Source organism: Mandrillus leucophaeus, unplaced genomic scaffold (genome assembly GCF_000951045.1).
Source record: "Mandrillus leucophaeus isolate KB7577 unplaced genomic scaffold, Mleu.le_1.0 Scaffold44, whole genome shotgun sequence".
NCBI classification, from domain to species: domain Eukaryota; kingdom Metazoa; phylum Chordata; class Mammalia; order Primates; family Cercopithecidae; genus Mandrillus; species Mandrillus leucophaeus.
In genome coordinates, this window is record NW_012104698.1 from 2,072,665 (window position 1) to 2,090,473 (window position 17,809).

The window sequence follows — 17,809 nt, forward strand, 5'->3', positions numbered from 1 at the left end:
CTTTCATATATACATCTATCCTATTAGTTCTGTCCCTTTAGAGAACCCTGACTAATATACTCCTTCTCCTCCTCCTAATTATTATTAACATAATTATTATCACTTGTTTTCTTTATTATCTTTCTTTTCATCATTATAAAGAGCCACCATTTACTAAGCAAATACTGGTGTAGGGACTTTATATCAAGAATTTCACGATGAATTCTATGAGTTAGGCAAGGTTATCCTTGTTTCACACATGGAAAAGCAAAGGCTCAAGAGTTTAGGTGACAACATTTTAGAATGAGGAACATGGAGGGTTGGTAAGTTGGGTGAACTTAGGTCCAAATCCTGGCCATTTTCCCTTGGCAAAGATCTTGCAGTTGTGAAGGGTGAAACAGTCCTCTGTAAGGAAGATTCCACTCGATTCTCCTAAAAGTGGCACATGAAGCTGTGCTTCTCAAGCTTCCACGTACGTTAAAATTGCATGGGGACCTTGTGGAAAGGCAGATTCTGATTTAGTAGGTTTGGTGGGAGGCTTGAAATTCTGCATTTCTAACCAGCTCCCAGGTGATGCAGATGCTGTGGTTCTGCAGATGACGAGCAAAGGTGGGCGTATGAACGCCTAAAGCCACACTGCCCATGAATTAGTACTGGAGGTGGTCAGAAAGATTAGAATGATCCGGTTTGTAAATAGAGTCCATACATTTCTCTTGACCAATGGTGACGTTGCTATATCTAATCAAACTCTTTGAAACCTGCAGCCAGTAAAACCAAAAGCGCCTCTCTTCAGCCAACTGCCAGTCTTTGCATCACAATGCAGGGGTCTTTTCTTGCCTCACAAATTGGATTTCTCTTCAGTGATACTTTCTTGTGAAAAGAAAAAAAAGATCTCCTTATAGACAGGCAAAAAGCAAAGACAACAGCGGTTGGCACCCTCCTGAATGCCAGTACTTGGGGTAGAAGAATTCAGCGCTAGCCCAGGGGATGCCAAAGAGTGTTACTGAGCTTTCTCTGCTTCAACCTTTCTCCTAATTGATTAGTCTAATAGTTGATTAACCAGTCCTCTGTCACACTGCACATTGCCTAGGACATCATGAGCATTCAATAACTGAAAGCTTGTTGAATTCATTACATTCACATGCCCCTGAATGGTCTATAAAGCTTCCCACTTTTTAAGATGTGTCATAAAACAAAAGCAGTCTTTTTCCAATAAGTTTTGGAAACCGCATAGCATATCCCATTCCTGGAGGTTCACAGTACGCTGGGTGTAAAATTCTCTGGGAAACTCTGTGGTAATAACTCTACTGCACAGATTGCTTTCTTCAACGATCTGGCCAAGATTTAGGGAGCTTAGAGTTTGGATTATATGGAGGAAGTGTGTTGCAGACTCATGAGCCTAGAGTTTGGATTATAATGAGGAAGTGTGTTGCAGTCACACTGCCTTTCCCCTACCAACTATCACTGCTTAGCCAGTACTGACCACACCCACACATGTTTCCAGGAAGAGCCTAGAATAATAAATGGGGCCCACAGTTCTTAGCACCCTGTGCTGCCTCTTCTTATGTGGAGTCACTGACTTAAAATAGTTTAAATTACGATAAGTTTAACGTGGTATTAAATGCATTTTCAACCTATGATATTTTTGACTTATAATGGGTCTATTGGCATATAACCCCATGGTAAATAAAGTAGCATCTGTACTCAACATTATAAACTTTGTGCTTTGGTGCTAAGAAACCCAAGTCTTAGGCTGACCAGGATTAAGAGTAGAGTCTATAGACATGAATTAAGTATCTCAATTTGCACTGGGCCTGTCTCTGAAAATATACCTGTCTTTCTGTTTTTGAATGCATTGGAATCAAGATTCATCTTATCTTTATTTTGGGGAAAAAACTATTGCTTTGATGAATGAGAAATAGCAGCTGTCTGTGAAAATTCCATTAAATTAAATGATACACATAAAGGTATTATTAATACTGTGCCTAACATATAGAAAAAATTATTTTGCAATTTATTGTGAGTATTATTATCCCTTGGTAGAAGGCAATATTCATTTTTAAAAACATTATTGTTATTTAAGCCATATTAATAATATTAGCAGCTAGTAGGATGAGGTTCTCAGTATTAGCCATTCCGTTATTTTTTGTCTTTTGTTTCCCTTAATTAACATTGTTCCCCTGTTTGCATCCATCAGCTTTTGTGATCATCCTTTTACAACTATTTTAATACTTCAAAAAGAGTCGATATTTTCCGAATAAATCCCATGAAATTCCTTCCACAGAGGTCAAGAAAGCTCATATAGAAGAGATCATATTGCAAAATAAGACTTGTATAAGTAATGATCTTTTCATTTAGTGGAAAGAAGACTGGACTGGGAATAAAGAAGTTGGATTCTAACTCTAGTTCAGCTCCTTTAAACATGTATGCCTTTGGACAAGCTCCTGTACCTCTCTGAGTATCCCCACTTTGTCTATAAAAGGAAAGGGCTCTGAGAGCTTCCTTTGAGAAGTGGCAGGGATAACACTGGAGTGCCAACACCTTGATTCAATGGTTATCATGTTGCTGTACACATTTGAGTCTTTCTTTTTTCTGAATCTCAGTTTTGCCTTTTGTCAAAAGATTGCATTGAAATTGACTAGATGATTTTATTGTCTTTCCAGGTATGTTAAACCCAGAATCCTCAGTCTTTGGATCATACAACCTTAGATTTTAGTCTCTATCTTAGTCAGGGTTCTCTAGAAAGACAGAACCAATAGGAGGTCTCACACACACACACACACACACACACACACACACACACAGCGAGAGAGAGACAGAGAGAGACAGAGAGAGGAGAGGAGCTTTATTAATGGAATTGGCTCACGTGATTATGAAGGCTGAGAAGTCCTATGAAAGGCCATCGGCAGACGTGAGAACATGGGAAGCTGCTGGTGCCAGTCTTGGAGTCCAAAGGCCAGAGAACCTGAAGTTCTGATATTGAAGGGCTGGAGAAGAAGAGTGTCTCCGCTCCAGGAGAAAGCAAGCATGCATTCACCTTTCCTCTGTCTTTTTGTTCTATCTTTACCCCCTCGCCCCCAGCCAATTGAATGATGCCCACATACATTGTAGGCAGATCTTTCCTATGCAGTCCATCAACTCACATGCCAATTCCCTCAAGAAACATCCTCCTCACAGACACAGCCAGAAATAATTATTTATCTGTTGTCTGGGTATACATTAATCCAATCAAGTTGACACCTAAGATGAACCGTCACAGTCTCCTTTTTTAGTTTGGAGGCACAGGCAGATACAATTTCAGCTGAGAGCCTTGATCCTGGAAAATAATGTTGTTTTTGAGAAAAAGGAAAAGAAAAGACCAGTACTTTTCAGGAGATTGTTATTGAATCTAGCACGTTATATTTATGTGGAGATACAATTACTACCAAACTAGTATGTATGCTCCAGGAGGGTAGGAGTTTTTGTTTTCTTCAGTCTCACATTTCAGCACCTAGAACAGTACCCAAATGCAGTTGTTGAATGAATGAATGAATGAATGAATGAATGAATGAGTGAGTGAATGAGTGCTCTTAGAGTGGGGACACCTGAAGTAGTGGTTGACTAGTTTCTTTGTACGTCCTTGACCTTTATATGCTAGCAGTTTGTGGTAGTGATAATTTGCAGTGATAAAGGCTGCTCAAAGGAGTTAGTGTTAATGTCTGGAGGTGTGACAACAACCAACATCATAGCTTCCCAAAGGGGCTATGATCTGTGTGATGATTCTAAACTGGGGATTGTTTTCCCCTGCTTAACACTGTCAGTGTTGAGAGCATGATAACTTATGGGGGAATGACAATGTCTTTTTCACTTTGGTAGGGGTGGCTAAATCACCATGGTGATTACTAAAATTATGACATAGCCTCATGAGGCATGTGAGCAGAGATTTCAAAATTGTCAATCGTGAGTGTTCCCACACATACAGAGTCCACAGTGAAACCAAGGGGTATTGTAAGTACTATTTCATCTATTAGAGTTACCAGAAAGACTAATGTCAAAAAAGTAAACTACTAGGTTTAAGTGAACTCTTCATCCCTTTGCTCAATTCATTATGTTTCACATCTATACCTCTCAAAGGTGGGTAAAATCTTGTTCGTGATTTCCCACTGCTTTAGAATAGTATTCAAACTTCTCAGAGTTGTATTTGAGCTACTTTCCATGTTCTATAGGCTCTATCTTATGATGCTCTCTCTCTTGCCGTTCTGCTTTAACCCCATGGCTTTCTGACAATTTCTTAAGCATAGACAATTCTGCCTAGGAATGTATCTTGCTAGTTCTCATTTTGGAAGATGTTCCATGTGTTGTTTTCCTGCCTGGCTCCTTCTCAATCCTCAGGGTCCCGTTCAAATGCAAACTTCCTGAAGAAGGCTTCACCAACCAGCCTGTCCAAAGGAGGTCCACTCCCTGCAATCATTCCAAACTGCACCTTCCTTGTTGCCTGTAGATCAAAAATTATCCTGATGTTGTTTGAATTGTTTGTTCTCTTGTTACTTGCCTGCCACGTGCCCTCTCTCCCACCACTAAAATGTGACTTCCATGAGGGAAGAAACCAAAAAATGCTTATTTACACTTTGTTGTGTTCAGGCTTTATGCTAGAGGGTGATGAATATAATACTTGTTGAATAACAATGAACCTAAGTAGACAAAAGAAAAGGAAACTCAGTCTAGCAAATCTTGATTCTTTCAGGCATAGGAAATAACCATGCAGAATATGCTACATGAAGTTCTAAAAAGCTTTGCTCTGGAACCCTGGTCCTAGTCTTTCCACATGAAATATTTCCTCAACTCAAATTTTGTAGAACTCCTTAAGGCTGTGGGGGCTGTGAAGAGGCACACAAGGCTGAATGACTCCTGAAGGAATCAGCTTATGATCTTTCAGGTATCTAACTATTTGACTACTAATAAATGTATGGTTTTCTCAAAATAAAACTTCTATTGTGAGAGTAAAAGAAACAATAAGTAAAGAAAGTCTGTTTTTGTTTTATTTGAGCTGGCAGCCCTCAAACTGAATTGTTTTCAATGCATTAGTGCTGTCTCACTTTCAAGAGTGTTTGTAGGTATGTATGAAATAAAATAAAAATGATGGAAATCGTATTTTTTATTAATGTAAAGTGTAGAATTATTTATAGCCAAGATTTGAAACACACACATGTAGATGTCTGTGTGATTATGTAGCAGCAGTGTGCCCTCCCTAAGATAAAAAAAATAATTCTCTAGCACAGGGTTGGCAAGTCACTGCCCATGTGTCAAATCCAGCCCGCTACCTGTTTTCATATGGCCCATAAGTTATGACTGGTGTTTACGTTTTTTTTTTTTTTTTTTTTGAGACAGAACTTCGCTCTTGTTGCCCAGGCTGGAGTGCAATGATGTGATCTTGGCTCACTGCAACCTCCGCCTCCCAGGTTCAAGCAATTCTTCTGCCTCTGCATCCAGAGTAGCTGGGATTACAGGCATGCATCACCACACCCAGCTAATTTTGTATTTTTAGTAGATACGGGGTTTTGCCAAGTTGGTCAGGCTGTTCTCGAACTCCTGACCTCAGGTGATCTGCCTGCCTCAGCATCTCAAAGTTGTGGGATTACAGGCATCAGCCACCTCGCCTAGCCATTATTTACGTTTTTAAATGTAAAATGTAAACTCTAAAAGAGACTGTTGGTGTTTCAGCAGGAATAGTTGCTCGAAGAGTTGAGGGCATTGTCCATTGGCAACCACAATATTTACTCTCTGGCACTTTACAGGGCAAGTTTGTCAACTCCTGGTCGAAGACATAAACTTGTAGCACAGTGTGACTGTTGGAAGTCCTGCTGGAAACCCTGTAATAATAGTCTATTGTTGTAAAATATTCTTCACTATATAATTTAGGGAAATAGTATGTATACTATTCTATTGCCTAAGTTTCTAAATTATGCCTTTAATTCTCTGATTGCTAAGTAATAAAAACATCAATGATAACAAGAAACACTAATAATAATAAAAATGTTTACTGAGTACATACTGTGTACCAGGCACTATTCAATGAGTTTTTAAAAAATCAGCTGTTTCTTTGACATTTTCTTTACTTACTGTATTAGAAAGTGAATGCCACTATTAAGGCTACTGCAATCATTCTGATCAACTTCTAAGTAAAGTAAGGACTCTGCATGACACAAGCATTCCTAATATGCTGAATGAATATTACAGATGATGAGACAGCTCCAAAGATCCAGGTGCCAGGGGTTAGAAAGCAGCAAGAGAAATATGTGTACTAAGGGACACACCTGTGCCATCTCTCACCATGCTTTTATTTAGTTTCTTCATCAAGCTTTCTAAGAATGAGTACTTCAGGAACTTCCTCACGAGAATCCTCTACAAGTCTAAGTCGACGTGAACTGTATTTCTGCTTTCGAGAGGAACATGAGGACTTGCATTGCTTTGACGCCTTCTATATTTCCAGATCATGAGCTAAGGATGTTCATTCTATAATCACATTTACTGTTGAGTGCTGTAACATCTCCTTCAGTTAGTCCTCTTGGGTCCAAGGATATCTAATTACTAGCTTCTTCATAAAGGTCAACCAGCTAACACAAACGTTACGTGGACTTAGTAGGTCACCCTCAAAGTTCTGAGTAGAACACATAGGAAGTGTTTTATAAACCCTAAGATGAAATTAGAAGACTCCTGTTGATAAATTCAGCAAATCTTAATTCTTTGAGCATTTCCTAATAGCATTTTGAGGTTATTTTCCCCATCCTGTGAGTCACCTGTCAAGACAAATAGAAATACACTGCTTTTTCATAATTGAGGAAAGAGATGATGCATGCTACTCTTTTTATTTATTTTCCTGCCTAAGGAATAATGAATCAAGCATTGGGTTAGTAATTGAACTTGAATCTTCTTGATCAGCACTCAGTTTTTCTCCATGTCCTGAAAAACCTCACCAAACAGAAACATTTTAATATCAACAATAATCCGTCCTCGAAATTTAAAAGATGTCTTTTTAATGCCTACCATGTCTAATAATGTCCTACTAAAAGCTTTGGAATAATTTTTCTTAATCTATACTTTATTCCACTGTTGATGTGCATATGCTAGTGAGTATATAATGTGGAGAAAGGAAAAACATTTTAGAAGCTCTTGGCAAGCCAGTAGTGAGCGTGCGGATGCCCCCTAAATGAATCAGGGGAGTACTTCCGTCATGTACAGCATGAAGGTACAGAAGGACTGGTTCGTATGCTTAACATCACTGGTCTTTGCTACTATTGTTTGGTATTAAGAAATACATTAATATTAGGTAGACTTCACAGTTGTATATTCCTGCTCCAATTTTGCCACATTATATATTCCTGCTCCATTTTATTTATTCTACGTTTACATGTTTCATTTTACTACCTCCAAAAGAGAGTTGGTAATATTTTAGTTTCCAGGAATTCTTTACATTTTAATGTTTGAGGACATGTAGAGAATTCCTAGACTACTTTTCATCCTCACCTTCCTGGTTCTATTTGACCAGTGAAACCCAAATCCCCCATTAAAGCCCAGACAAACATTCCCTTGAAGTGAACCTGATCTGAGATTGGCTTTGTTGTCCTGTCTTCTGCACTTTAGAGCTTTTGTTTTTTGTTTTTGTTTTGTTTTGTTTTGTTTTGTTTTGTTTTTGAGATGGAGTCTCACTCTGTCGCCCAGGCTGGAGTGCAGTGGTGTGACCTTGGCTCACTGCAACCTCCACCTCGCGGGTTCAAGGAATTATCCAGTCTCAGCCTCCCAAGTAGCTGGGACTACAGGCGCATGCCACTATACCTGGCTAATTTTTTGTATTGTTAGTAGAGTGGGAGTTTTACCATGTTAGCCAGCATGGTCTCGATTTCCTGACCTTGTGATCTGCCCACCTCGGCCTCCCAAAGTGCTGGTATTACAGGCATGTGCCACTGTGCCTGGTTGAGTTTTGTTTTATTTTATTTTATTTCATTTTATTTATTTTTTTGAGACTGAGTCTCTCTCTGTCATCCAGGCTGGAGTGCAGTGGCATAATCTTGGCTCATTGCAACCCCTGCCTCTTGGGTTCAAGTGATTTTTCTGCCTCAGCCTTCCAAGTATCTGGGATTACAGGTGTGCGCCAACACGCTTGGCTAATTTCTGTATTTTTAGTAGAAATGAGGTTTCACCATGTTGGCCAGGCTGGTCTTGAACTCTTGACCTCAAGTGACCCACCCTCCTCCACTGTCTCCTAAAGTGCTTGGATTACAGGCATGAGCCACCATGCCCGGCCCACTTTAGAGCTTTTGATAACTTCCTGTACTGAAAACACAAATGCATTGCACAATTGGACAATGGCTATTTATTTGTGCCTCTTGTTCTCCCATCATATTGTGAGCTGAGCCTTCATCGTTGTACCTTTAAAGTCAAACTCAATGCCTGGAAGAGAAGGCAACTATATAAATATTTGTTAAATGAATAATGAAAAATGAATAAATGAAAAATGATTTCCTTTTTAGATTTATCTCTGGCTACTATTCTATTTATACAGTGAACTCTGCCAACCCCAACTGAATAGACATTTCCCAAGTAGGTCAAGTCCTTTCAAACTTTCTTGGTATTCCTCTACATGACTGAATCCTACAGTCTTGTTTTCCTAGGAACTTTCTATTCCAAGCAACTCGCTTGCACATCATGACCTTTTCTGTGAAGTATGTTCATCATGCAAAGACTGAAATGATAACTCCCTCATGTCCTTCTCTAGCACTTTGTCCCTTTCTCTGTCCTAGCAAGAACTCGTTTTAGTGGGAATAGGAGTTGTTAGCTTATTCTGCCTCCTCATGAGGACGTGGAAACCGTTTGGTGGCAGGAATTATGCTTATTTAAAAAGTGCAGAATTGGTGTTATATAGTAGTCTATTTAATGTGGATTCTAGGAAACCTTACCTTTATTGGAATACTATATGCTGGAATACATCTTACTATTTCAATTTTCATTGATTTCTTTAAGGATTTGGGGAACAAATGGTTACAATGAATAGTAATTTTACAGAATTCTAAGGATCTCACAAATATCTTGCCTTTTTTTTTTTTTTTTTTTGAGACAGAGTCTCTCTTTGTTGCCCAGGCTGGAATGCAGTGGCACGATCTGTGCTCATGATCTCTGCTCACTGCAACGTCTGCCTCCCATGTTCAGGCAGTTCTCCTGCCTCAGCATCCTGAGTAGCTGGGATTATAGGCGTCCAACACCACACCTGTCTAATTTTTGCATTTTTTGTAGAGTCGGAGTTTCACCATGCTGGCCAGGTTGGTTTCAAACTTCTGACCCCAAGTGATCCACCCACCTCAACCTCCCAAAGTGCTGGGATTACAGAGGTGAGCCACCACACCTGGTCATTTCTTGCTGTATCATCTCCTTTTAAACTAACCCTTTTTACGACCTCCTTTTACAAAATGGTGCAAACTTTTGGTTCACTTGAACTGGCACTTTAATTTGTCTTTGATCACTTGGATTTCTAACTTTTGACAACTATTTACAAATTCAAATGATAGTATTTTTTACTAAGATGATGATTTACTATAAATGAAACATGGAGTTCAACTAAAAAAAGTGTATTTTCCGTTAGGTAAACCATCAGGTGCAAAAGATTTCAAGGAAGTGAACATTGCAATTCATCCTTAGACATCCAGTCAACTGTTATGCATAAAATAAAGTATTTTAAAGAAATTTGTTGTAGACACTAATTTTTAAATATTATCTAATCCTGTTCTTCTACCAACTGTCCTTACCTTTATCTCTATTTATCTGTTTACTATGTGTGATAATGTATTAGTAGGACTTTTATTTACTAGGAATCATTTTGAAGAAATAATATTACAATATGAAATGTGAACGAGGCGACTTTTTGCTATCATTCTGCTAAATAAATTGAGGAGAAAAAATTTCAAGGAATAGCGAGGCCAATGCAGAACAGAGGTAGAAATAACATAAAGAGACCTCTAGTTCCCTCAAAGTCATTGTGGCACATCAAGAAAGCCCCTTTTAGCTCAAGCAATTTAAAGTTTAGTTTCTGTTATTGCAAGTAATATTTCTAACTAAGAAAAAAATTCAAAGTCACATTCTGGTATTTGAAGAAAATGAAGAGTTTGTATGAATATATAGGGCATAATTTAGCTAGAACATTATCTGTCTTCCTTCTATTCTGCCTCGTTTCAGGTGGCTGTGTCAGCTCATTATTTATAGAGTAATAACCTCCTACCAATGAAATACTTCAAGTCACTGACACCCACCTCCAGGGTTGTACCTTGAAATTAATCAATTAATCAATCTATAGAATAAGACATAGCTACAATATGCCCTACACAATGAGGAATGATTTTAGGAAGAAGGGATGGAATTACGTTATCAAAATTTGAATGTTGATACTTCATTTAAGTTACTGATGCTTTCTGTAGGAAAAGTAGCATGATGATGGTGTGTAGGTTGTAAACACCTTGCTTAGTGTTTCTCTAAAACTCATGAAGTGTTCTGAAGCTAAGTGAATACATACTCATAGTTTCACATTCTGTAGTCCACTCTCCACTGTCTCTGATACGTATCACCGTTTTTACAGGATCAAATATTTTGAGGACACGTGTACTATGAAGGCAGTTTTATATTTGTTAAATTCTCCACTGTTTCTGAACTCTTGTTTTTTTGTATTGTATAATAAGTATTAATAACCTGAAGTAGTAGTTTAATATTAATCTTACTGATATTTATTAACTGAGGGATTAATATTCTTATGTGTTCACTTAGTCATGTGTAATTGCACAGAAGCAATTGCTTAACAATAATATGGAACATTTATTGAGAGATTTTTGTATTTCAGGTAGTCTTGCAAGCACTGCTGGTATATTATTTTGTGTAATCCTTACAACTCAGAATGAGGTAGGTACTTCTACTATCGTCTTCATTTCACAAATTAGAAAAATAACGGAAAAGAGTTAAGCAACTGTCTGAAGTAACGTAGTAAGTGTCAGTCAGGACATAAACTAAGATCTTATATCTGTAACCCTATACTCAGCACTTCTTATGTTAAAAAGGTCACTGGATTAGGAGGCCTGATGTCAAGTCCCAACCCAATCATATCATGTCATGGTGACTCTTAGCTTAGTTTCTGAAGTTTCTGATGTGATGTGTTCACTAAGACCTACCTACCTTGTTGGGGTGTGGTGGTTAATGGCAGCTTTGCTTCTGCAGTCCACAGGAGTTGATCAATATGTTTTTATCAGATGTAAAATCTACATCAAAGGCTCGCAGCTTGGGGTTGCTGGTAAACTAGATCCAAATGTTTTTTATATATATATATATGCTTTTTATGGATGGGTTGCCTGAGTTTGTACAATATTATCTAAAGAATCCACAATACCAAAAAGATGTAGAAGTGAATATCTAATTTACCTTCTAAATCAGGAGATCTTTGAAAAAGAAAAGAGGCATTATTAATAATTACATTGAGACAACACGTCCAAACCAGCTCCTTCTGAAAATAATATAAATACACATCTCTGAGTTTTAGTTCACTCTTATATACAAATGAAGAGATAAAGTTAAATTTTCCCTAAGCTTCCTTCCAGTTCTAGGATTATATGACTTTTCTCAGTTAAATTAAAATTCAACTGGCTCAATATGCCAGTCAGATCATTTAAGACTGCCTGTCGTTGTCATCTGTCATTTGAGAAGATAAACCTCATTTACTGTTACAGTTAGCTAAAATATGATTATGAAAGCAAATGTGCAATGACAACAAAGAAAAAAATCAAAATGCAAATCCAAGTATAAATGGATTTCAGGTTATTTTGTTATGTATCATTCAGGATGCCACATTTATCCATCTGCATAGAGAATTATGGAATGATGCACTGGTTTCTTCAAAGTCCTGAACATCAGCATCTTATATCAGAATAGAAATTGTTCAGATATTCACTAAGGTTTAGATTGGCAAGGGTTTTCATCTAACTCTGAGTGTGATATCATAACTCTATACTTGCTTTAAAGCCTCACAATAGCATCAACATACTTGATGTGTTGTTTGCTAGCTCCAGTGGTCAACTGTCTTTAATGACAAAATAGACCAAGTATCCCAGCATTTTTGGTGCATTATAAGATGGTATTATTAGCATGTTGGACCATTGGCAAGGTTCTATTGCTATCTCTCTTGATCCAGGACCCGTGTCTTCTCTAAGCATACTTTAGGACTCTTTTAGAGCTTTGAGTTTATGATAAGGATAAATACACAGACCAGTGTCTGGAAACAGTAAGTTGTTAAAAAATATTTATTGGGTTGAAGGAAGAAAAAATTATAAAATTCCCAAAGAAAAGAATACATAAAGAAGGAATAGTGTTAACTACTCTTTTTGCTTGAGGTCATATGCTATTTATGTCATTAAATATAATAAAATATTATAGGCTAATGGTTTGATTCAGTACATATCTCCAGAAAGCCATGCTGCCTTTTTAAATTGTAGTAAGACAAACATAACATTAAATTGATCACTTTAACAATTTTAAAGTATACAAGTCAGTGGCATTAAGTACATTCACAGTGTTGTGCAACCATCACCACTATTTATTTCCAGAACTTTTCAATTTCCCCAAATGGAAACCCTGCACCCGTTAAGCAGTCTCTCCATATCCTCTCTTCTTGCTAGCTGCTAGCAGTCACAAATCTACTCTCCATCTCTATCAGTTTTTCCATCCTGGATATTTAGTATAAATGAAATAATATAATGCGGCCTTTTGTGCCTGGCTTTTTTCACTTAGCATAATGTTTTCAAGGTTCATCCATGTTGTAGCACGTATGACTAAATAATGTTCCATTGTATGGATATACTATACTTGTTTACCTATTTATCATTTTATAGATATTTGAGTTGATTCTACCTTTTTGCTACTGCAAATAGTGTTGCCATGACTATTTGTTTAAAAGTTTTTGTCTGAAGATTGTGTACTATTCTTTTGGGTGTACACCTAGGAGTAGAATTGCTGGGTCATATGGTAATTCTGTTTAACTTTTTGAGGAAGGAACTGCCATATGTTGCCTTTTTAACTAATTAAAATATGAACTATCTGACAGATACTGCAACCAACCCATCCATATTCATGCTCTTCCTCTCATAGCGTAGGACTGCTATTAGGAAGCAGCTGCCCAATCGGGGATTGTATTTCGCAGTGCCCTGGCATTTAGGTGAGACCACGTGACTAATTCTTGTGAGTAGAATCTGAGTAGAAGTGCATGTATAAGGCCATTACTATGAGAAAGTGAATGTATTTTCTCCATCTCTGTTACCCCTTTCTCTAGCTTGATGTAGATGAGTACATTGAAAGTCGTATGTCAACAATGGTAGAGCAGCCAGACATGGGGACTTTGGTCCCAAAATCATTTCTGGAGGAATCTGTTCTTGATTAAAAATACTATTTAAAATTTTTACATAAGTAATAAATACACTTTTAATATCTATGAGCTATGACATATACGAGGGTTTGTTTAGTTCAACTGCTAACTTTATCTTAACACAAACTATAATTGGAAAAAGAAAAGGAATACAAAGATGATAAGAGTTCTCTCCCCTCCTTTCTGCCCTCAGCCTATCATGTCTACCTTCAATTGTTAAAGCTTTGCTGAGAAGTTGGAAGAAGAAGGTCAGGAAGCTCATCTAAACAGGGCTTTAAAGGGGTGCACAGGCTTATTGTCAAGACACAACTTACATGGAAGTGAATTTCAAGCAAGTTATAGCGTGTGCATCAGTACAAAATCTCTTAATTTTTTTTTTTTTCTGAAATTAAAGGCAGTAGGCTATTGCTGGAGCTTGGATGGAGATTGATGTTGGTTGAGATGGTTGGGTTGTGGGGAGAGAGAGGTGGACACAGAATGCATAGGAGTCACAATATGGAGGGTTCTGGATTCCACATGCAAAGTTAGCACTTTTCCCTATATGTGATGGGGAAACTACATATTCTAACTTGACCTCATTTATAGTCTTTAATCAATTTTGGACGTGTTGCCCATTTTGGTGGCTAAGAAGTATTTCTCCTGTGACAATAATGCTTTTGAGGGTTGGCTCTGAAACAGCATAAAGAAAGGCAGAAGCTACAGGTTATTAGAACTGTACAGGCTTGGCCATGATGATGTCCTAGTCCAAATTTAATTTTCCTGGAAAGTCTTTCACAAATGATGAATGAACAGGGCTTCTACCATCAGTTCTTCTGCAGTAAGCACTGAAACCACACACAGAAAAAAGTGAAGGACACATTTTCTGCAGAAACTGGTGATATTAAGCAAGAACCTGTCCTTTGTCTTGAGATATTTCTTTCATTGTGTTGGACTGGAGAGATTTTGAATATCTTACTGTTTGTCACTCCAAAATAGGTCTTGTTGGATGAGACTTTTTGACATCACAAGTAAAATATAGAAAATAAATTACCTGCCTTTGTCCCTAATTCTAAGCCAACATGCCTCTAGTTCTGAACTGGATTAGTTTAACTTGCCAAGCAAAAAGATGCTGGTTGAAGCTCATTGCTCATCCAAAGCTCCCTTGAACTCACTATTATCTCTTAGGGATGTAATCAGATTTCACTGAGATTTTGATCCTCTTCATAATTAATAGCAGACCATAACAGTGTTCCTATATTTACATATATTTAAACTATTTTGGTGTGATATAAATACTGTGTTCCTTATTGGTTTAGAGACAGAATATGATATTCATTTTTAAATAAATCCATTAAACTATTTTCCAACTGTAACCTTTATCAACTTTTATAATAATGGTTTAACTTTGTACTTTTCAATTATTTTACTTCCAGTTGGACTTTATTAAGGCATTACTTGGTTTCCTTACGGAGACAACATGCAGTTCCCTTTTCTTTCTAATTTCTCTTTTTAAATGCATTCTTAAAAACACTATTTATTTTGCCTTAGAAACCGTTTGTCCTTTATTTTTTCCAACAAAAATATTTGGGGTTTAATTAAAACTATCAAAAATGCCATTAAAAGATCATTAGTAAAAACACCTGCTGCCATTATTAGACACACTATTTTCCCTAAAGCCCAAAGGAAGCTTCAGCTTGCGGAAATGTGTATATCATGTACTTTATGGAATTGTGTTGCTGGATTTTTGCTAGGGTTTGGAGATTTTTATCCATGCATCTCAGAAACTGCTCCGCTTTGTACAGCCTGAGAAGTGCTACACCACGTGAACCAAGTGCCTTACGATTTTGAATAAACTTGAGCTCCTGATCCAGGCTCCATTAGAACCTCACCTTCAATTTTAAATAGGAAGCAAGAGAAACTGGTAAAGTACAGGGAAAATCTTTACTCACCATTGCACTCCTGTAACATGAAAAGAATCCCAGATCTCTGCTGTCTGTAGCACATCTGTGATTTACCACTGGAAGGAGCTAGAGTAAAGAGATTGAAAGAGCACACCGTAACCAGGTATCAATGTGGTTAAAAATGACATAAAGGAAAATGATGAGCAAAAGCAAGACTGACCTTACATTCTGAAAGACAGAGACTTAGGTTTGAAATTTCATGGCACTGAGATACATAAGATCATTTAAAAATTTTGAAATGTAGAACTTGTGCGTATAAGTCGTAAGACAAAAGCTTGAAAGCCTGTCATTTTCTTTTATTTTGCTTGCATCAAAGATTTGAAAGGGAAACAGTAAAAGAGATGGAGAGGAAATCAGAGGCTATTACTCTAACTCAGAGAACCTTTAAATCTTTACACAAAAGGGATCTCAGAAGAAGAGATCTGCCATAAATATTTAACTCTTTATTGGGCAGACTTAACAATCTTCTTATCTCAAATAAGGCTAACATTTATTTGGCTTGACAGCAAAACTTTTTCTCAGTTAAAGACAACTAACAATTCAGTAAGTATGAGAATACAGGTAGAATTAAAGTTGAAATTCTACTGATGTGAAAAATATTATTACCTACTCCTTTTTTTCTGAAATATAAATTACTCTGTACTGAGAGTAAATCCTGGGGTCTACGTTCTGTTTTTGAGGTGGAGTCTTGTTCTGTTGCCCAGACTGAAGTGCAGTGGCATGATCTCGGCTCACTGCAACTTCCGCCTCCAGGGTTCAAGCCTCCCGAGTAGCAAGTAGCTGGGATAACAGACACCTGCCACTGTGCCAGGCTAATTTTTGTATTTTCAGTAGAGACAGGGTTTCGCCATGTTGGCCAGGCTGGTCTTGAACTCCTGGTCTCAAGTGATCTGCCCGCCTCAGCCTCCCAAAGTGCTGGGATTATAGACGTGAGCCACCACGCCCAGCCGAGTCTACTTTCATAGTTAGAAATTTTTTCCCAATTTCTAAATTAACACAACTATTGATCTTTCTTATAGAAAATAGGTAAATTAATGAGTGTAAGTACAGAGGCATATCCAAGGCACATCTTGGAGTTTGGGTGCCAGGTCACTGCAATAAAGTGAGTCACAAAGTTTTTGGTTCCCAGTGCATATAAAAGTTATGTTTACACAATACTGTAGCCTATAAAGTATGCAATAGCGTTATGTCAATAAAAATAATGTAGATACCATAATCAACAAATATTTTATTTCTAAAAATGCTAATGATTATCTGAGCTTCAGTGAGTCATAATCTTTTGGTGGTGGAGAGTCTTGCCTTGGTATTGTTGGCTGTTGACTGATCAAGGTGGTGGCTGACGGCTGTTGACTGATCAGGACAGTGGTTGCTGAGGGCTGATGTGGCTGTGGCAATTTCTTAAGACAACAATAAAGTTTGCTCTATTGATTAAGTTTTCCTTTCATGAAAGATTTCTCTATAGCATGCCATGCTGTTTGATAGCATTTTTACCCATGGTAGAAATTCCTTCAAAATTGGAGTCATTTCTCTCAAACCCTCCCACTACTTTCTCAACTAAGGTTATATAATATTCTAAATCCTTCATTGTCAGATTTCCATAATGTTCACAGCATCTTCACCAGGAGTAGATTCCATCTCAAGAAACAACTTTTTAAATTCATCCATGAGAAGCAACTCCTCAGCCTTTCAAGTTTAATCATGAGATTGCAGCAATGAAGTTACATTTTCAGGCTCCACTTTTAATTCCAGTTCCCTTGGCATTTCCACCACATCTGTAATTATTTCCCCTACTAAAGTTTTGAACCCCTCGAACTCATCCATGAGGACTGGAATCAACCTCTTCCAAATTCCCATTAATATTGATATTTTGACCTCTTCTCATGAGGCACAAGTTCTTTTTTGTTTAATTATTATACTTTAAGTTCTAGGGTACATGTGCATAACGTGCAGTCTTGTTACATACGTATACATGGGCCATGTTGGTGTGCTGCACCCATTAACTCATCATTTACATTAGGTATATCTCCTAATGCTATCCCTTCCCCCTCCCCACACCCCACAACAGGCCCTGGTGTATGATGTTCCCCTTCCTGTGTCCAAGTGCTCTCATTGTTCAGTTCCCACCTATGAGTGAGAACATGTGGTGTTTGGTTTTCTGTTCTTGCAATAGTTTGCTCAGAATGATGGTTTCCAGCTGCATCCATGTCAAAGGACATGAACTCATCCATTCTTATGGCTGCATAGTATTCTATGGTGTGTATGTGCCACATTTTCTTAATCCAGTCTGTCATTGATAGATATTTGGGGTGGTTCCAAGTCTTTGCTATTGAGAATAGTGCCACAATAAACATACGTGTGCATGTGTCTTTATAGTAGCATGATTTATAATCCTTTGGGTATATACCCAGTAATGGGATGGCTGGGTCAAATGGTATTTCTAGTTCTAGATCCTTGAGGAATCGCCACA